The 22,697-nt window shown below is 40.7% G+C and overlaps 1 protein-coding gene across 1 annotated transcript in view; it reads left to right on the top strand.

Annotated features, from left to right (window-relative positions):
* Nucleotides 1-2,127: 2,127 nt before the first annotated feature.
* Nucleotides 2,128-22,697, top strand: part of pik3r3b (phosphoinositide-3-kinase, regulatory subunit 3b (gamma)) — a 135,646-nt gene continuing 115,076 nt past the window's right edge. Inside the window, exon 1 of the mRNA XM_061238019.1 lies at nt 2,128-2,206. The gene's annotated coding sequence lies outside the window, so the exon portion shown is untranslated. The remainder of the gene's footprint in view (nt 2,207-22,697) is intronic.

Below are 22,697 nucleotides of genomic sequence, written 5' to 3' on the forward strand. Positions count from 1 at the left end.
CGCAGTTCACTTCCCAGTTAATAAAATTGTCATTCTGAATTCACTTTGAGGAAGTAACAGGGTTTAAGTTAGTAACCCTTAGTAATCTTGTTATTTAGACTGACCAGACTGTTTTAATAGTGTATTATGTACATGTATGTCTAGTTATTAGAGGAAAGCAACACCACTCATCAGCTCGTTAAAATAATCATCCATAAATAATTACCACTCATTTTCTTGTTCTTGCTTAACAGTAAACAACTTTCCACTATGGATAATATAGGTACATGTGCTATGGTAACTTATGCTATGGCAACTAGCTCCCTCTGAGAGTCAAAATGAAATTAGAGTAGGAAAACTCTAAATAGCCTAAATACCAGAATTTAGGGGGAAATGCACAGCAGGTCCAGTCCTCATTAGGCGCACTTGCACTAGATATAATTTCTCCCTCTGTTAGATATACAAGACTGTACAAGTCAGTACATGTATGTATGCTGACCCATCTCACGCAATTCTGAAGCGCCGCTAATGTACATATAAACATAACTAAGATAGGATGAAATAATCGCCATGTTACCGGACAAGCTGGACAAACTGCACACGCTGCAGTGGAGTGATTCTTCGGCGAGACTGTAATTCACTCGCGACGGGGGTGTGGTTTCTGACATCACTCGTATTAATACACTATAGCACTAGGGCTTTGACGTCGGACTTAGCCACGCATTTTCTGCAAAGGCGATACAGACTTTCATTGCAACGTCTTATCTTAAAACAAAATTATTTTCGCTGGTCACAAGCCGAAGCCTTTTTTATCTAGCTAACCGGATTGTCGTCCTTATGCGCAAAGAATACTGCTTTCTGTGGTGAAACGTAAGTTTACGCTACATTTTATACAGTATCACTCTAGTTTGTGCTTGCCGCACTGAAGTTGTCTCGTGGCTATTATCCTCTCAGACAAACGTTTTGCAAGTACTGTGTTCCCAAAAATGTTCTCCGCATGTTTCCGAGTGCCATATGCACAGTATTTGTGAGAGGGCAGTATTACTTATTCCTCAAAATAATGATGTAGCCTACTTAATGGACTGCATGTTTGAGAAGTCATAAACGTATCTAGATGTTGCGTGTAATATTTTAAAGTACATGTCTTAGGTAATGTATTATCTGATTCAAGGTATTTAACTATTCAAACGCGTGTCACTCCCCTGTATATGTGGAGATACATGCATAATCTCCAACCATGGTGTGAAGTGAAGTATCTGCATTACAGTAAACATTGTTCTTACAATGATTGTAATATTCAATTATGAACATTTTCAGATTTGGAAGCAGTGTGACCTGTGCACATGGACTGTGTGAAAAGGAAGTGGTAGAAAAGTACTTGTCTGTCTTCAGTGGATTTATGTAGTTATGTAGGTATCCTGTGGCCACACCTGTGACTAAAGTGTGAGGATTCTTGACGAATGTTGCATTGCCATCTGTGGAACAGTGCCATCTCTGCAGAATATCTGGACTTTCAGCACAGGCTGTAGGTCATTCGGACCTGAAACGTTACTAGCCTCCTCTCTCTACCACACCAACTCTCTAGTGCTCTGTTCACCTTCAGAGAAATTGCAGTCGCCATCTTTGTCTGTCATTTTTTTTTAAATGCAGTCTCTGTGTATGTTGTATACATTTAGACTCTGAGCACAAGGGGAAGAGTATATCAGCAGTTCACCAAATAAAAGTTAAAAAAAGAGTCCTTCTCACTTGGCATATGGTGCAGTTGTGGACTTTCTACCTGGTAGGTGAATGTAGGCTGTCCTGCAGGAAACATTAATGGGCTGTCAGTGAGTAGCTAAGTTTTATTAAGACAATAAAAGCACAGATCCTGCACAGCCTTGAAGCTCATGAGATCCCCAGACCATGGGCTCTGACGGCTTTCAGTACCGTGCGCTGTTTGAGTACAAAAGGGAGCGAGGAGACGACATTTCGCTGGAGCCTGGTGACATCCTGACCGTGAACAAGGCGTCCCTCCTCTCTGCTGAGTACCAGGAAGGGGACGAGCGGAGCCCCAAAGGCTGGCTGCATGGGACCAACGAGAGGACCAAAGAGAAGGGAGACTTCCCCGGCACATTCGTGGAGTACTTGGGGCCAGTGCGGGTCGGCCTGCCCGCTGTGAAGTCGTGGCCCAGACCAGTGCCACCAACCCCAGGGGGGTCTCAGACAGCAGGGGATGCAGCTGCTGGAGGTGAGCTCCAGTGTTCAGCACTTCTGTGGTTTCTGTTCGCAGTAAGATAATATAGCCGTCTGCTGTACTGTATGTCATGGAAATCAGGTCTGTGAAATGTCAGTGTAAGGTATGCAAGTAAGTTATCGGTCAAACTCTTTTGCCACAAACACTGTGAGCATTCCTGGGATTTATAAACAGATGTTGGCAAGGCCCCCACAGATGCTTCAGAGTCGAGATACTTTTAATGTTTAGAGTACAAAGTTAAGCTGTAAATAAAGGCAGTCCTGAAATCCTTCAAATTTATTATAAAAATGTTTTATAAACACTTTGTTTTATGTGTTTGTGGAGGTATTGAGCTTGGTAGACATTGAGGGAATCTGGAAGAAATGTACTACGTTGTTCTTTTTACTGAATTGGTACATACTGTAATTGGTCCCAGTGTTCAAGTTGCAAATGTAGAAAAGTTTAGTCCTGTTTGCGGTAAGCACCAAAATGGAGTGCAAAAAGGTGATGAGATTTCACTTGCATCACTGTTACTGGAATGCCTTATTATTATTGTTTGGCCCTGTCATTCAGTATGCTTAATAAGAATCCAGTTCCACCAGCAAATGCCTCACAAAGGAAACAACAGAGCACTAAGTAGTGAAGCGTTGGAGCTAACGGAGGGATTTAAAATCTTCAACCATTTTTCTTTTTTGCAGGGCTTAGTTCTGTTGCTTTGAGTCTAGTCAAGGGGTTATGGTGTATTTTTGTGTTTGTGGGTGTTCTGCTGCTAACTGGATCAGGCTCTGTTGTTCCAATATGGCTGTTTATGCATTGTCTGGCATGCTGTTCTTTATAAAAGGGCAAAGGAGTTGCTTACATTGTTCTGTTTTTGTATGCAATTTTGTTACCAGTATCAGGAGGGGTTGGTGGCACCCTTATGTATATGACTACTGGGAGCCAGCCTGTAGTCCCCAGTTATAATATAAAATATTTGTTCTTGATACCAAGCACTGTTGCCTATTTGTTCTTGATAAATGAGCACAGCTGGGTTCAATTTAAAAATAACATACATTCCTGATTTTAATTTAGTCAGGTTTGAAAATGAGACAAAATGCAAAGTGGCAAACACTTAAAACATATTAATGTAATTTTGTTGAGTTTCGTTCAGGTGGTATAACTGTTCAATATGAATTTGTTTGCTGCTTTAATATTTTTGTTAGAAACATTATGCTGCTGTGCCATATTTTTACTTATCCATATATTTGGGAGTAGCTTATCAATAGATTAAAGAATAATGTTCCAATTAGATATTCATATTTATTGACTGAATTTGGCATTTGGCCTGCTTAAATATATTATTATTTAGGTACAAAGAGTATTTCTGTATGTGTGGTAGAGAACACAGTAACTGCACCACTACAATTCTATTGCAGTTTTAATTATGCATAAACTCTCGTAATGAATAAACATCACCAGGAGAGTGTTTATGGTTATGTTGAAAGGGAAGAGGTGTTGAAATTTATGCAGGGATAAACTATATTATGTCTGATTAAAATCTTCCACATACACTCCCCTCCAAAAGTTTCGGAACAGCAAGGTCAATTCCTTTGTTTGCTATACACTGAAGACAATTGAGTTTGAGGTCAAAAGATGCACATGAGATGACAGATCAGCTTTTATTTCCGGGTATTTTTATCTAGATTTGTCAAACAACATATGACCTTTTGTATCAGACCACCCAATTTTTAGGTGAGCAAAAGTATTTTAACATGTGACTAACAGGTGTTTCTTGTTGCCCAGATGTGTCCTGTTAGATTGATTGGTTTAACAATAAATAGTTCTGAATGTCTACTCTTGGTTTTAGCCTTGGGTTTTGCCTGTGAAGACTTCATTTGTGTTGAAAAAGATAAACCAACATGAAGACCAGATAGCTGTCTTTGGTAGAAAAACAAGCAATTTTGAAGCTTAGAAAAGAGGGGAAATTCATCAGAGCCATTGCACAAGCAATGCGGATAGTTTGTACAGTACAACAACTTGGAATGTCCTGAAAAAGAAAGAAACCACTGGCGTACTGAGCAACAGACATTGAACAGGTTGACCAAGGAAAACAACAGCAGTTGATGACAGAGACATTGTAAGAACTGTGAAGAAAAGCCTAAAAACATCACTCAGTGACATCACAAACAATCTCCACAGGGCAGGGGTGAAGAGATCTAAACCAACCGTTCGAAGAAGACTTAAGAGAGCAGCAATATAAAGACTAAACCACAAGATGCAAACCACTCATCAGTAGTAAGAATCAGAAGGCGAGATTACATTTAGCAAAGAAGTACCAAGTCGAGCCATACAAATTCTAGGGAGGGAGGAAACTTCATCATGCAGCAAGACAATGACCCAAGACGCACTGCAAACAAAGGACAACACAACAAAGGACTTCAATAGGGAGAAAAAGTGGAAGGTTTTAGACTGACCGAGTCAATCGGCAGACCTGAGCATGTATTTTACATCCTGAAGTGGAGATTGAAGAGAATACCCCCCTGAAACAAACAACTGAAAGAGGCGGCAGTAAAAGCCTGGAAAAGCATCACAAAAGAAGAATGCAACAGTTTGGTGATGTCAATGGGTGAGAGGCTTGAAGCAGTTATTGCAAGCAAGGGATATGCTACCAAATATGAAGTGTTATTTACTTTCATTTACCTAAGTACTCTCTGTTCCAATACTTTTGCTCACCTAAAGAAATGGTGGTCTATATTCTAAGTAGTTTAACACATCTAGGTGTAAATACCAGGAAATGAAAGCTGAAATTCTGAACACTTGTCTCATGTTCATCTCAACCACAAATGTATTTTGCAAAAAATAATTAATTGGCTGTTCCAATACTTTTGGAGGCGAATGTGTGGTGTGATTGTCCACTTAGGGACTGGGTCTGATCTGTAAATATGACAAAATAATGTTCATACATTATGCTGTTAATAGGGCCTAAAGTATTGTATGCACTTTATAGTGGTGATTAGACTAAGGTTCAGTTGGAGTCATCATTAGCATACTCCTTCAAAAAAGGACATTCAGATTTTCATCTGGGTGTGAAAGGTTTGTCAGGGATATATTATGATCAAGGAAAATAATTATAGTAGTAGCACTGAATGGCAAATATTGTATAAGTTAAAGAGAGCTGAAAAAAGTGTTGCAAATCTCTGCTGCAGACTGCTCTGCTGCAGTGAATGATTAACTGTAGTTTGTAAGCTGTCAGTTTTACACTCAACTCCTTTTGAGAATCTGTCCTGGATATATATTTTGTTATTAATGTACATTATTTGAACACAGTACTATTCCTGTTTGAGTCACTTGCTGTGATTGCTGGAAAAAGGGCAGGTTTTTTTTTACCACTTTTAAATGTGACCTCCAGCTTGTTTTTTAACAGCTGACCAAGCTTCCAGGTGTCCTTCGAGTAAGGTCTAGTACACACATGCAGAACTTCCTGACACACACTGATACCCACTTCTTTTCCCTGGGAGGCAGCACTTTGCCAGACTTCCAGGGTGACATTCAGAGACTCGCCCTAACTCTGTCATCCGACAATAAGTTTGTTTACTATTGAAATGAAAATGACAACAATCCACAGTCTAGCATGTTCACAGATTTGCATGTGTGAGAGTATCTGCACCTTTCATGTTTGAGAAAGTCTACATTTCCAGGTATAGGTACTCCTACACCAGTAGGAGTATAGACTAGACTCAGAGTTCCCACCTCACTATTTCCATCATTTTTGGGGGATTCAGACATGCACTTGCATGGCATGTACATGGCATGTACTTGATGCCTTTCTCCTTTTACTGAGATGTTCGGCTGTCAAGCATATGTCTAAACCTGGTATGCATGACACATACTGCAGAGCGGAACATGGACTTTGGACATGTTTTACTTTCTGATTTGATCTCTCCCCTCGTCTGCCTTTACTTGCAGAGTGATTGATCAGTAATGATTTCTTCCACTGATGTGCTGGAGCCAATTTTGATGGCCTAGGTTAAAGCTCTGACAGGTTTTCCAATGCATTTGTTTTCACAGTTGAGTGAGAACCAATACCGTAACTTGTTTGCTGTTGGCTTGTTGCTTCATTTAACTTCTTCTAGGAAATATTTTACAGAAGTCTTTGCTCAGCATTCTGTGAAGTTCAGTCATCTACACTGAAAAATAATTTTGGCAAACCTGACAAACCTTTTTATGAGTTTTCTCATTAGAAAATTTTTAGGTTTATCTTAAATGGTATAAAAATGTAATAAACATTTTAGGTTTATCCAATGTAACATTTTTTTTCAATGTATTTATCAATCAAAGTTCATTTGAAGACATCAAAAATGATTTCCGGGAGACCAATCCGACCAACCAAGTGCTGCTCAATGCGACCAAATCGAATTCTCAAATTTTCACTGTTCTCTAACTGACAAGTTACTTATGCTATCTATTGCCACAATTACAAAATATTATATATGTGTAACTCTACCAATGCTTTTTTTGAGAAACATACATATATTCCGCTGATTTAATTGTCAGTGTTGGGCACAGTTGCCTGTTCTTCTCTTCAAATGCCTCTTATGTACTACAAGTCCAGCAGGTACTCCAGCGGAAAACCACGCGTGCCTTGCCAGCCCGGCCTGGCTGCGATCCAGCGGGGCTGGGCTTGGCTCTGCACAGTCCCACCAGGGCGAGAGGGGTATACTGTGTGTGACTGAATTAAACTGAGTGGAGAGGTTTGGCTGGGATACGGCCTCTTCCTCTAGCAAACTCATCATAAGAGTCAAGGCTGCTCTGCGTGGGCAGAATGCACTGATAGTCTTTATAAGGTTCTGTTTATAAGGTCAGACGCTCTCTCCTACATGTTCAGCAGAAATGCAATTTGCATCTGCTTCAGCTGTAAACATTCCAGGCTGTAAAGTTCTGTGATTACTGCCTGGTTTCATTTTGTGAATGATTCATAAATCCTTTTACAAGACTGACTGCAATTTGTGACATTGGCCCATTTCTTATCAGTGCCTAGTCTGCGATGTAGGTGATTTGGTTTTCTGTGTGTTTTATTGATTCACGGTAATGAATCATTACACTGATTTCTTAGTTAATACCATCCTGTTTGTTTCCTATTTGTGTGAATGCTCAGTCTTGAGTAGTAAACTGTGTTGCTTAATCACAGTGACAGCAAGGACGTTTTAATTAAGCCCCATCGTGTATATAATAGCTTTCACAATCGCAGTCAGTGAGTTCTCTGACTCTTCTGTGCAGGTCTCCAGACCAGTCAAGTGAATGATGAATTGTGGACACTAAGGGTAATACAAGTGCGAACACATTGTGTAGAGCAGACAGATGATGCGCAGTGTGAAGAGTTCACTGTACAGAACAGATCCCTGGGACCTCTCAAGGAACAGGTTCAGGGTTTTGCTTGGATCAATATTCTGCTAGCAGCCAAATGAGCAGGCAGGGCTAAATTGCATCATTTGTAAATATTTTTACATTAGCAGGGACAAGCTAAGCAGCAGGATGGAAGCAGGCTCTCAATGCCGATATTGAAGAAAGCAAAAGCAAAATGAGCTATATACTGTAAGCATTAAGTTTGTCTGTATGTGTGTGTTTGTGCTTGCGTGTGCATGTGTGTGTGTGTGCATGTGTTTTAAATAGAGTTCTGTTCAAATAGAAATAGTGAAATGTATTACATTGTAATTATTGGACTTGATCCTTGAATTTTCCACAAGTCTTTAAGTCACTAGTCAAACTATAAACAATGAGCTGTTTGTAGTTCAGTCTTTATTTTTATTTTACTTTCTTTCTTTTTTTTAGAACTTGCAGCCTCAGTGTAGCCTGTATCATATGGAGGCAGTCAAGCAGGATAAACTGTTCACTTGGAGGAGGGAGATATATATTTGCATGCAGTGTGATAGCTTAGGAACATTTGAACCTCAAGCGAGACTCTCCCAAGTGAAGGGTGTTTCAGAGAACTCCTGGCAGAACACTCGTTGGCTCACAAACACGTTATTGAGCTGAGGCTGGAAATGCAGCATTGTAATTTCACATATTAAGGTTTTTTGAAAAATGGATTTAGCTGGGAGATATTACTCTGTTTTATTTAGGATTTCCGAATGAATTGTGCAGTGGATGTAAGTGTTGCAGTGTTGCAAACACTGATTTCTCATTTGCCACAGGACCTGTTACTGTAGTATAAGGAGTATACAGTATACAAGTTTGAGTGATTTTGTTTGATTGCCTTAAGAAGGTGCTGCTGCAAACAATTTTTTATAGACACAATACATATTTGTGGAATGTTTAATATGTTATCAGTGAGCAAGGGGTATTTTCAAGTGTGGCACTGACAGGGATGGAAAGCATTTGGGTAATTGTACTTCGTTACTATACTTAGGCACTATATTTGGGGATTTGTACTTTACTCAAGTTTCTCTACTCAAAGTTTATATACTTGTAGTCTCGCTCACTTATTTCAGAGAGAAATATGATACTTTTACTCCTTACATTTTTTATTTACACCTTCACTGTACTTTAAAACTAACTTAGAAAAATTAAATTAAATTAAAATTAGCATTATTATTTTTTCTCTGGCCAAAATATTAACCCCTGTATCAATGGTTAGTACAGTATGTTTAATTTCATCACTGCTGCTGGTGAAGACGGCGACGCAAGTGAATAACGATGAGCAACCACCACAAGCTAGGCAGCTTGAGCCTCCATGGCCCTATCTCCATAAAATATTCTCATTCGTTTTTGTTGTCAACAGTGATTCTTATAAAATAAAGTGTTTCTCTTTTCACGGTGGTTAGTTAACGTTAGCTAGCTAACATTAGCAACATTACATTTTCATAACTGACTGACAACGTTAGTGATTAAGTGAATGTGCCACCATAGCTAGCTAGTCTTAACCTGAATATTAGCTCTTCTTGCTAATGTTAGCTAGCCTAACTTTAGCATCTTGCGGAGTACAAAACACAGTTAAAGTCTAGAGTTTAATGTCGTCCAGACCTGAGAGTTAAAATTTTTTTACATTTAGCTAGTTATCTGCGGCATTACATTCCAGTCTGATTGAAACAATTATCGGGAATTGTTGTGCATGAAAAAGAGTAAAAACTCCACAAGTTAACGTCCGTTCAATGGTAGTTTTTCTCCTGAGGAATGTGGTTTATGATTATGGTTGCTTAATGACTATCCCAGACGCTAAAACACTTTGATATGAATTGGACCAACAAATAACAAGAAAACAACAAATAACTGCACAACTTCCCTGTGTTCAGAACACTGTGTTGGCTCACAATGTCCGAACAGCACCTGAAGCACAGCTGCTACAGTTTTGCACTCTGTTATGATTTATGCTATTAAATCTTTATATTGTTAATCTTAACATGATAACAACTGATTATGTGTTTATGTGCGTGAACAATTTTGCCATGAACACTTTTGGCAGAGCTGTATAAGCCTGCACGTTAGTAGTCTCTCATTAGCAACAGTCACAGAGGTGCACCATTTCCTTGTCTCTGTATGCTGAGATGAGTCGTGTACGTTTCTTGTACCAAGATTTTATGAAAACGGAAGGAATTAAGACTCACACACAAAAACCAAAGCTGATCTGGAAGTAATTTCTTATTTATTCGTCTTGAAAGTTGAACTGTTAAGAACACTGTGAGCTAAGTTGGTGTTTGGAACACGGTGAGTCGAAGTTCATCTAATAACAAACTAATTTCAACGCAAATAAAGTGCCACCTGTCCGTGAATTTCAGCATTATATATCCCTAGCAATAAAAAAAGTTTGATTTTTTAAACTTTCAATGGAGTGAATCTTAGCTAGCTAGCTAACGTTAGATACTCTGACTTTTAATTGAGTGATATTTTTACATTTAATAAAAATATAATTTCTGGGTACTTTTTCCACCGCTGGGCATTGCAATTTTTTTGTTGGGGATTATACTGCTGATGATATTGGATGTTTGCAGTTCACTTAATTTAGCACCTTAAAAAGTGAGATATTAATGGGGTTTTAAGGTGAAATATGTCATATATCCACACGCCATTCCTGTGCAATTCCAGAACATGTTCAGGTGCTTTCCATCCTCAGCTTCTTATTGCTGTCACCCTCCGGGTTAATTCCAGACAGCGACGTCTCTCCTATAATTTGGCCAATTTGTTCATCCAGTGTAGACGACTAGGAAACGACATCCCCTGTGGCTGATGTGCTTTGTTTGTGTGCTACTGCTAGGACTTCTTATTTACCTCTTATTTTCTACCTGTTCCATAGTACGTGTTTACAGCAGTTACTATATCTTGCCAGGTTGTAGTATTTCCCGGCCCTGACATTCTGCTTTCAATATTTCCATTAACGGCACTTCCATCTCCACTTCAGAAGAGTTTATTCATCTTTTCTTATCCATCCCTTTAAATTGCCTGAAAATAAATTCTAAGCTTCTTATAAGATATTTGAGGTTACGATTTGTGATTGATGGGATTTATCAACATACACATGTGCATACAAAAAAGCTGTCTACGCATCTGACAGAATTGTTATTTCGGTTCCGATTACACATAAATTACACACATGGACTTACGAAAATATTCATAAATGAGTCCCAACATTTCTGTATTCTCTTATCATAAATTTATCTATTTTCGTGCGAAGGGCTTGTACGAGTGTGCCACTTCGGATTCAACAGACACTTTCAACTTCAGAAAACTGTCCTAAATGAGATGTCTGTTATAATACAGTATATATGGTAGGCTAATGTGCCGTATGACCAAATATAACTTTGATGTACAAGGGTATCTCAGCTTTGTTGACACTCTTGATGACACATGATACTTTTAAAGATTATAAATAGTATTAGTATTTGTTTTTCACAAATACAGATGTATACACAAAACTCACCTTGGATCATGCCAACATTAAATACAGTTTATGTGATCTGTGTACTGTTTTTGAATTCCTGCTGTGGCTTTTTCTGTTTTTCCATTTCCTGGAATCCTCCAGAATGCGATAAACACTGCTTTCACTGAAATGGAATTAAGCTGTAAATGTTGTTTTTTTGGGTTTAACAACAATAGACTTGGACTGCTTTGTATGAAGCAAGAGGCAACATGTGTATATCTCATTATTGGCTCTTTATTAGCAACTGAAAATTAAGATTAAGATTTTTTTATACCATTATACTGTCCTTGTGTGTGCAATTAAATAGGGTCTGAGGTTTGCTGATAATATGTCAGATTATTTTGTGCAAGCTTTATTTGTAGTAGTCTCAGTGTTAAAAAATTGAAACACATGAACTTTAGGCCAGTTTCTTCCTCTCTGCAATATGAAAATTAAAATGGCTTTGTGAAAAATGTTCTCATTGCAATGGTTGCAGGTGCATTTGATGCTGTCAAAATTTTGTGTCACTGCATCAGAGTTGTGTTGTGTGTTTTCAGAGACAGAAACCGAGTACCACTGCTAACCAGAGGCAGAGCTGTCTCAGGACAGGCATCCTTACTGTAGCATGTGGTTCTTTTTACCTTGTTTTGATGATTAGGTAATAGCTAGCTGTGATGTTTATTGCTAATGCAGCAGATGAAAGCAAGTTACATAATTAGAGTTTAGCAAATGTCCACTTCAGTTAATCCTGGCTGCTTTAAGTGGAGTTGTGCTGCAGAAAGACTGCACACACATATCAGAATGAGGAGTTGCTGTTGTGGAAAGGTGAGGCACCCATCTTGTCTCTCAGATAGTGGAAGTGATAAGATAGAGGCAATTAGTCAGGGGCTTCTTGGACTGCACTGGAATCCCCTCAGTCCACCCTTCTCTGAATGGCCTCATTGTGTTGGCCTGTGAGGGATCTTGGCACTGGGTGTTGTGTTGGGGGATGACCTAGGCTAACCATTTGGGGTTAAAGGATGCCAACTGTCAGTGCTGGAGAGGAGAAAGGAACTTCTGTTTGCCTGGTAGGCTGGGTTCCCTAGAGATAATACGGGATAATCTTAAATTCTACAGTCTCTGCGGGTGCTGATCATAGTTTGTGACACAATTCAATAGTTTTCATATTCATGCATGCTAAAGAAGTTAATTTTCGGTTTCATTTAAATTTGTTATGCTACTGGTTCTCCTTATTTAACAAAAGAGAGAGAGCGGAAGCAGGAATAAAGCATTCTGTTTGAGAATGCATTAAAGCTGAGGAGTGAAAACTGCACAAAGAGCAGACTAGAACATTCCGCAGCAGGAGATGTCAACTCTGGGCATGATTGTACAAACTGCTTAGAACTCTGAAGTCTTTAGCATTCCAGCAAATGCCAGGCATCAAAGTAGATTAGGTCTTGGTTTTCCAGAGACAGCAAAATGCCAGTCTGCCCAAGATTGCCCTCCAGTTAAAAGCTTTTTTTAAAGTTTATCCTTGAATTTTTGACAGTTCAGACAGTTTTTTCCTTCTGACAAAAAAATAACCCTTGTTAGTGTAAAAAATGTCTTTGCAAATATAATTGACTGTACTGACACAGGTGCTTCTTTTTCTGGGTATGATATATTAATCTAGCTGCTTAATCTAGATATATTATTTTAACCCAGTGAGCATGGGCCAGAAGCACTTTATTAGGTATTTATTAGACTTATTTTTTATACTTATTGGTCTTCTTCTGGCGGCACAGATGGTGCAGTGGGTAGTACTGCCGCCTCACAGCAAGGAGGTCCTGGGTTCCAGTCCCGGTCGGCCGGGGCCTCTCTGTGCGGAGTTTGCATGTTCTCCCCGTGTTCGCGTGGGTTTCCTCCAGGTACTCCGGTTTCCTCCCACAGTCCTCCCACAGACATGCAGGTTAGACTGATTGGAGAGTCTAAATTGTCCGTGGGTATGAGTGTGTGAGTGAATGGTGTGTGTGCCCTGCGATGGACTGGCGACCTGTCCAGGGTGTATTCCTGCCTTTCGCCCAATGTATGCTGGGATAGGCTCCAGCCACCCTGCGACCCTGTTCAGGATAAGCGGGTTAAGATAATGGATAATGGATGGATGGTCTTCTGCTGTTGTTACCTAACCACGTACAAGGTTTTGCTGTGTGTTCAGAAATGCTCTACTGCATACCACTGTTATGCATGGTTGTTTGTGTTACTGTCAAAGACTTCTGGCATTCTGGTGAATTTCAGTACATGTGAATTACAAACTAATGAGCACACAACTGCTTAGCACGATGTACTGTTATGAACCTCAAATAAAACCAAAGGTACATATCATTAAGGAGGGAGATGACATATGACTACTGTTTAACCAATATTCATTAAATACTAAATAAATAAATAAATAACTAATGTTCTTACAAAATAGAAGACACATAACATAAAGGTTATAGAGACATTGGTGCACTCCAGAAACACACACACAAGACCAATGTGCACACACACACACACACACACACTATATACATAAATATTTAGCACGTACAACCACGCACGCCATGCATCCACTACAAAGACAGAACATGTTGCGTTGTCTCAATAATTTTAACAATAAAATTATGAGCTCAAAGTATGAAGAAATTAGAAAGGGAACGACCACTTTTATTATTGATTGTCCAGTTTCTTGGCAGCATTAACATTGGGCTTTTGACAGGGGAAGATGATGATGCATCGATTACGTTAGCAAGCTAGAATGTTTATTTTCATCACTGGCTAACCTGGTGGTCCTGTGTCCATCTATCCATCTATTATCTGAAACTGCTCATCCTGAACAGGGTTGCAGGGGGGCTGGAGCCTATCCCAGCATACATTGAGTGAAAGGCAGGAATACACCCTGGACAGATTGCCAGTCCATCGCAGGGCACACACACCATTCACTCACACACTCATACCCATGGGCAATTTAGACTCTTCAGTCAGCCTAACCTGCATGTCTGTGGGAGGACTGTGGTAGGAAACCGGAGTGCCAGGAGGAAACACAGGGAGAACATGCAAACTCCGCACAGAGAGGCCCCGGCCGACCGGGACTGGAACCCAGGACCTCCTTGGTATAAAGGAAAGAAAAGCTGAAATTCTGAACCCTTGTGTCTCATGTTCATCTTTTTTATCTCAACCCCTAATGTATTCAGTGTATTGGAAAAACAAAGGAATTGGTCTTGCTGTTCCAATACTTTTGGAGGGGACTGTATCTGTCAAGAAATCCATAAATTATGCATAAGTGATAAAAGAGTGAGTGTAAAAATGCATAGGTGGTCCTATGTTGCAGGAATTTCCCCCTATTATGTGCAGACAATGACATCGTTTGAAGGTCAGGGACTCGTAACAGTGGATTGTTTTCTTATTCAGGGCACATTTGTAATATGAGGAATGTCATTTTCCCCTTGTCTTACTGAATACAACAATGCCACTTTTTCTTTTTCTTTTTTGCTTCATGTCCTTGCAGTTGCCTTTTTTCTAGGCCTAGGCTATTTTTACCCATCCCATAGGAGCATAGCTCTGTGAACTGAATGGAGGTTTTAGGTGATCTCTACGTGCCTCGTAGGACAAATTTTGCTGAAACCACAGAAGCCGGGCAGTATTCTTTGAAACGTATGCAAGAGCAGAGGCAGATTCTGATCAGGCACGGACCCATTATCATTGGTACTTTTAGTTATGAAACCAGTTTCTTCCTTTCAGAGGAAAAAGTAATAGTGCTAGATCAAAGCAGTTTGCACTCTCCAGATGACGCCTCTTTGCATCATTCTGTAATAGAGGATTAAGTTTGATAAATTCTTGCATTTGTCAGGACTTATTTATATTAAAGGCTGTGTGAAAGTTTGGTTTCAAGAGGTAGATTCATGTTCCAAAACAGAATTATTGGGGGGTGCAAAGACATTAGAGTTGTTATGACCCAGTAACGCAATCACAATCGGTGTCTGAAAAAAACAACAACAATATGGCCCAGTATGTTATTGGTTGTTCAGAAGTACTGGCTGTTCAAAATCTGGCTGTTTATACTACCTGCCAATCTTTTTAATAGCAATGGATGTCCTGTTCCCTTGGCAGTGTGTTCACTTTTAGGTTTTCTGAAAAAAATGGGTTGGGTTATGGCTTAATTATATTGTATGGAGCTGCAGCTGGTCTGTTTAAGGGGATATGACTGTATGTGAAGTACTGTATACAGATCGCCTGTCACATCTACAAAATATATTTAAAGGGGTTTAAGAAATCGATTGACATTTGTTGTTGTTTTTTTTTTATAGGAAGTCAATATCAATGTAGTTTTCCTTGGATCATAGTTTCAGTGGCACTGGCCTAAAAATGTCAACTAAAAACTACCAGAAGAGAATAAAGAGTGAGTGTTATCTTCATGTGAGAGAATGGCGGAGGATGAGAGAATTGATGCCAAAGAGAAGTGCAAAGTGTGCTTTTGGACTTCTGACATGTAAACACTGAGATGCCTCTCTGAAGAGATGCAGGAATGTTCTTGGTGCACTGTGGCCTGTGCTTATGGATAGTGAGGGACTCTCCAGGCCACAGAATTGCTGGCTGCACTGCCCCCTGGCTCCACCCCACCCCATCGCCGTGTAGCTGTGCCAGGCTGCCGCAGTGGTCAGCCCTTGTGGCTCATTCGGAAGGAGTGGACAACACCCCTCCAAAACCAGGGCCTCCACCTCACATTCCACTTGGAGGCCCACTTCACCACAGCACAGAGGGACTGGACATGGCCTTGGTCCAGCATACAATAAGCTACATCCCTAAGCCTAATGTTAAAAAGCTCAACTACTCTGCTTGTCTTACTCTGGGCACTTTTACATTATGTTATGTGTCCAGAATCTATTTACAAGCAGATCTAAGAGAGACGTATATTGTTTTGCTTTTATCTTTTTTTCTGTCATATCTAGATTATTGTATACAGTATATTAAACCAAATTTGGGTTTAATTTGGTTTGGAGCAAATTTGGGGCGACATGGCTCAGGCAGTAAGAGCAATTGTCTGGCAGTCGGAGGGTTGCCGGTTCGATCCTCCGCCCGGGTCGAAGTGTCCCTGAGCAAGACACCTAACCCCCAATTGCTCCTGACGAGCTGGTCGGCGCCTTGCATGGCAGCCAATCGCCTTTGGTGTGTGAGTGTGTGTATGAATGGGTGAATGAGAAGCATCAATTGTACAGCGCTTTGGATAAAGGTGCTATATAAATACCATTTACCAAATAGAAAATCAGTTTGGCACCGAATTTGGACATTCCCAGAGCTGTACCTTTTAGGCGGTGTTGCATTGTACATAAATAGTGCATTGCCCAGTATGTGAAGCAGTATTTTGTACCAGTGTTGACTTATACTCTGTGAGCCATAGTGGAGGTGAGTGACTGTGGAGTACTTGCCCCTGTGGATTTCCCAGTACATGCATGGTCAGGGGCTGCTGTGGACCTGCTCCTCACCCTCTCTATTCATTACCTGCCACATCCATCTTCCAGTCCAGCTCACACTTCTCCCTAGACATTATCACTTCAAATTCATGTATTGTCTCTTCAAAATTAGCATAGTTTGGCAGAGAATTAGACAGATAATTAGAAATCCTCTGAAAGACGTTTTGATGATCTACTGAGAAAGATATTGCAGTACATTAGGGAAAATAATTACTTTAAAAAAATATACATATGAATCGAGAAAGCCGTGTGTTCCTGCTTATTCAGTGTCTTGAGAGAAAATATAAATATTAAAAAATATATTTAAAAGGTGTGCCACATTTATTGGAGCCCCTTGCATTTTCATTAGGGCTTTGTGCACTCTCCCATTGCCAAGATAACTAAGGATCTTTTCCTATGATGCTTGTTGAGGGGAGTGAACACATATGAAGGGATCTGACACCATTCCTCCATACAAAATCTCTCCAGATTCTTCAGATCCCTTGGCCCTCACTTGCTGACTCCTCAGCTCAGCCCACAGGTTATCAATGGGGTTAAGGTCAGGCGACTGGAATAGCCATTGCTAAAACTTGATTCTGTGGTCAGTGAACCATCTGGATTTTGAGGTATGCTTTGCATCTTTGTCCTGCTGGAAGATCTAACCGTGACCTAGTTTTATCCTCCTGGCAAACAGACAGATTTTGGTCTAAAATCTCCTGGTCTTCCATGTATCGTAATAATATCCACAGGGCCGTTGGAAGTAAAGCAGGCCCAGATCGCCGAATAACATTTTTTCTGTTGCTAAACTGGTGCATGGCTCTCTAATTTATGATTTTAAGTATCTTAATGGTTGATTATATTTTAACAATCTACAGCCTCACATTAACCCAATCCACAGTGTCCCATGTGGTTGAGTCATCAAGGTGTGTAATTATTGTTGTTTTCATATTTATATCATACAAAAAACTGTGAAGTAATAAAAAAAACACAAAACACTGATTCCAGATTTTTAAAAAGACTATCTGCTTGAGAGAACAGCACTTAATTTATATCTTCAGTGTAAATTGTGTGTGGAGTAAATCGTTTTTGAGATATTGAGACTTTCATAGGACAAGTACAAAATAGGTGGAAATTGCCCTCTAGGGGGGCAAAGTGGAAAGGGTTAAGTGCCAGCTTTGCTTGAATGTGCACCTCATTAAGATGCAAAGAGGGCACTCCCTGTTTAGGAAAACCTATCAATCCTGAAATAAGTAAGGGGGGACTGCAGATTGTTTTTGTCCAACTGTTTTATTAAATACACCATTACAGAATGATAATGTTTTCTTAAAGTAGTGGGAGATGCAGAAATGACACCAAATCCATGAACTCAGATGGGTGCTCAACTGAAAAATAGTAACGAGGAAGACTGCACACTGTATGCCCCACTGTGAATTTATTAACTCCAGGGCCTAATGGTTTTTCAGCAGACATGCAGTTTCCCTTCAGAATATTATTTTGCTCTTGTGCTCTGGTAGACGTCTGACCGAGCTGTAACTGCAGTATACATTGAGAATGTAAAGAATGAGTTCGGCTCATAGTATTGATATCCCAAATCCGCAGCCTCTGAGGCAGAAGCACAGCAGCATCTCCACTCTGCTTCTGTTTTCCATTTACAGAAGAAAGGCCGCAACAAATAAGCATTCAAACATGCAGGAAAGCCGCTCATTTAAAGTGTGCTGTCAGGATGGTGTTATTTTTGTGGGAAAAGGAGGCAGCAGAGAAATCACAGTAATTTAATGGACAGTGGCTCTCTAAGTGGGGACAAGATAAGTGGCCTGTTCTCCACAAACAGGGAGATTGAAGTGACAATCAGGTCCAATCACTGATGCTCTTGCAAGTCTTACAGGAGTGACTGCTGTCCTCTCTCTCTCTCTTTCTCTCTCTCTCTCCCACATGCACACGCACACACACACCTACTCTATACCTGGTGTAGTTCCCTCTATTCCCTCAGTTATGAGATCTACCATCTCCAGCTCTCAGCAAAAGCATGTGAAGAGCAGGAAATCATCAGTTTTGCATAGCCCTGTCCCAAAATAGACTTCTAACAGCAAGGATAAAGATCAAACAGCAAATGCATTTGCAAGTATATTTCCCCCCTGGCCTAAATTTTTTGGGTGGAAACCAGAACACGGGGCGGGGAAATGTATGATACTCAGCCTTCAGCACTGAAGAATATCAGAATTTTAGTTAAAATTGGGGGAGAGGCCTCATGGGAGTGGAGTTTCTCCTTGTTAAACTGGGGAACAGCTTCTCAGTTTTAATCAAAGGGCCTAGTATGCAGAATTCAGTCATTAAGTAAAGTTAGAGGGACAAAATGTATTATTTATTATTATTTAATTATTTGTTACAAGCTCTTGTCCTGAGAGAACACTGATAGAGAGTTGTGAAGAGAAGGAAGCCAGGCTGACATGAGAAGATTTTTCACCAAACATTCCCAAATAAGCCTTTTTGTTATGGTGCTTTTTCATATCTCTTTCTGGAGGCTTCTGAAAAAAAAAAAAAGATTTTTTGCCCTTGCAGCATGTGTCAAAAGTGATATGTCGACTTTCTTTGGACATATTCCTGAAACCTTTATGGAATATCTTACCTTTGCTGTCTTTCTGAGACTGTTGTCACATTTACTGAATCATAAGTACAGTATTTAGGTGCTCGGAGTAAATGTGAATTATATTCTGTCACACTTCAAAGAAACACGTATTTCCTTTGGGGACACATACAGTAATGGGTACTTAATGACCTGTTTGGCATGTAAATTTGTCGGGTTTAATCAGAGGTCATTTGAAAAAGAAAAAGCTGTATACGTAGCCTTGATTTAAATACTATTTGTATGCCCGATGCTTTTATTTCAGACTGAATTTAATTGGCAGGTAGGGGTTAATCATCTTAACAGGCATTTAGCATAATTGGAAAAATATGAGGGATGTTTGTTTGTCACCACGGTTACACCCCCCTCCTCCTCTATCACAGCCCACACTTGTTGCCATAAGGCAGCCAGCTGTGCGGAGTAAACAGGCAGTAGTGGAGACCACAAGTAACTTGGTCTTTTATAGTTTCCTGTCAGATCTCATCTGCAGAGCTGCACTTGCTCCATTATTCAGTGTGGGGAAGGTGAACTATAAATGGCACATCTCAGGCACGACAGGATGAAGAACGCCACAGCGCCCAGCTCGACGGCCAAACCCGCTGATTGGATTCCCTCTGTGAATTATGAGATTTCCGCCCATAAAGCACCCACTGCTCCGGGAGGCAACTCCAAAGTGAATATTGCATGCTCTCTCCATGACGACAGCATTCCCAGCCTCAGACCCCAGCACCTCCTTGGGAGAAAAAGTATTCTGTGATTGCCTCTGGCGCACAATATTTCTGCTTCATCTCCTGGTCGGGGATGGGGGGTGGGGGGGGGGGGGGGGGGGTAACAACTGGCATGAAGAAATAACTCCATATGAATGTGACACCCATCATCCCATATGGCTTTTATCTTGGTCACACATCCAATTACCAGGCCGGGTAGGTGGGATTGGAAAGGTCCCTCCGCATTGGCCGTGTGGTCACCGTCCCCGCGCTTCCAGATGCTCTCTTCAGCAATAATATAAATGAAGGCCTGGCTGCGGTGGAGCGCTGCGGCGGATATCATCGCAGGCAATCACCCTCCAATGAGCCTGCTCTGATAGATGCTGACACGGGATGCTTCGGTGTCACCCGATTGATAAACGCTTGAGGAGCAATACAGGAATCGTTTAGAACACTCATCATTCCAATGTCTTACTCCTGTCACATTCTTCCTCCTTTTTTCATTTCTCAGTGAATGTGCGCCATATTCAGTGACCGTTTGCCCTTTGGTTGAGGTGGTGCTTTACTCCCTGGAACTGTTTCTCAGGTTTTTACATGAGTCTAGGAACATAGTCTACTTCATCAGTGCCCCTTCCCTCATAAAGCACACAGACATATGGGGTAAGTACTGTCACTTCTGCTTCATTACTTTGTTGCTGCATTTTTTGGTGGTGCAAAGCATTGTAAGTCCATGATTTTACTTGATACTCAATATTTGCTGTTTTTAAACCACAGTTGTTTATTTTTGAGGTGAAACGTACTTCTGATTACAGTGTGTAATGTTATGCAGGTGCTTATTCTCAGTACCATATCGATGGTGGAAGGCTTCCATTGTTGTGGTGGACTGTCTTGACCTGAGCGTTAACACCTCCTCAGCTCAGCTCCTGTTTGGTATAAGGTGACATGTAGCACATATACCTCATCAGCACACCTCCTGTTTGGTGTAACGTGAAATGTAGCACATATACCTCTTCAGCTCAGCTCTGGACAAGTCCCAAATCCATTTCAGTGGAATGTGCTGATTGTTGGAAAAATGTTCCTTGTGTGGAGGTTCTCTGTGCCTTCTCATGGGTAACTCAAGGATTTGGTTTCTTTTTAGATGTCCTGTTTCTAATGGGTACTATGCTCTAATGGGTGTTGGTTCAGGAACATCATAGTGCTGCAAGAACACATAACTACAAAAATAAACTGCAATCAAGGAGCGGCAAAGGGACAAAGCCCAGTATGATTCAGTCTTTGTCTGGTTTCTGTTAAAATTCAAGCCAATGTCAGTGGCAGTGTTTGACTGACCTACGCCAGGCTATACTGTAGGTCTGTACTTCAGCTATCACACTGAGTGCAGGTAGGCAGTAACAATGCCCTACTATGCAGATTTCACTCTTTCCAAATGATTGAGCCTGTGCTTGTCCATGTCCATTTTAATTCCCATTGCACTCGCGCTTGGCTGCTGAAATGGTGGCCGTTAAATCAGGATGGTGAATTCTCTTGTCAGTCCCCCGTGAGGTTACAGCACGTGTACTCTTACTTTGTGCAACCTTTTGACACAGGGGACTGATTAAAAAGTGAGAGTGCCTTTGTTTTGGTTTTCCCTCTGGTCAGTCTTACATACACTTCCCTCCTGTCATTAATTATCCTCCCGTGTCCTTAGCGATATTTATCACATTAGCGCTAATCCTCCCCGGCTCGTCTGTACATTTTCGGCCCCGTTCCCCGCTTTCCATCAACCATGCTTGGGGTCCAAAGAGACCGAAAGAGTCAGAAGGGGCGTTCATCATTTTGCCAATGTGATAAATTATTCAAGCAAAACAGAATGGAAGATAACGCAATGAAACACTGCAGCAGGCTTGTTTCCCATGGGGCAGTGGGCTTTATTATTGTAATGGTCAAATTAGCTCAGACCCCCACCCACGGCAGGCTAGTGGATTCTTGTCTTGCTGGCTCTGTGCAGAGCCACGTGGCACAGAACAATGGCAGATAAGATCCTTCAGCATCGCCAGCATTCTCTCAAATGCCCTGTTGTGTTTGTTCTTCGTACATTCAAAGGACTGAAATATTAAGAGAAGCTTCACTAAATTACCGTTTTTCCATTTTCTGATGTGGGTTATTGTTGGTTTGTTGTGTTGTGGGTTATAGTTCTCTCCTCACATTGAGCCATTGTGTCCTCTCATTTTCTACTCCTTTTAATCCAGATTATTTGATTGGATTAATTATGATCATTTGCTAATACAAATTACTCTGTGTTGTAAACTGAGCGGTGGATTAGCACTCCGTTGTTCTGCATGGACAAGGCACAAGCTCTGCTGAAGGTGTGCGTTTTTCATAGTGTGCAAAAGTACAGAGGACAAAGGTATGGGAATCGCAGTGGGTCGCCTAGCTAGATGGCTCTGCTGTTTTATGGACAGACAAAGGAAAGGGACTGAAATTGAATTTCAGAGCAAATGAGCGGCATCTAATGTGGTCTAGTGTAGCGGAGACAATTCCCGCAATCTACATGTAGAGTGTAACAACCCCCTTGCCTTTCGACGCAGAGATATTTTTAAGGAAAATAGTCATTACAATTAGCGTAATAATAATTATGACGATTTATTTTTAAGTATCTATTATGTCGTCGATATTGTCCTTCTTCTTTATATTCTATATGAATGGATTGATTTGATTGATTGATTTGCAGTACGTTGCCTACATGATTACTGTTGGCAGTTAAGCCCGGTGGGTTTAAATTTGAACTTGACAGGCTAGCGGGAGAGGAGAGGAGGATGGTGGACAGAGAGGACAGCACGGCGTGGTGGTACGAGCGCACTTCAGCACCGGTCTGACAGCT

Source organism: Conger conger, chromosome 4 (genome assembly GCF_963514075.1).
Source record: "Conger conger chromosome 4, fConCon1.1, whole genome shotgun sequence".
NCBI classification, from domain to species: Eukaryota; Metazoa; Chordata; class Actinopteri; order Anguilliformes; family Congridae; genus Conger; species Conger conger.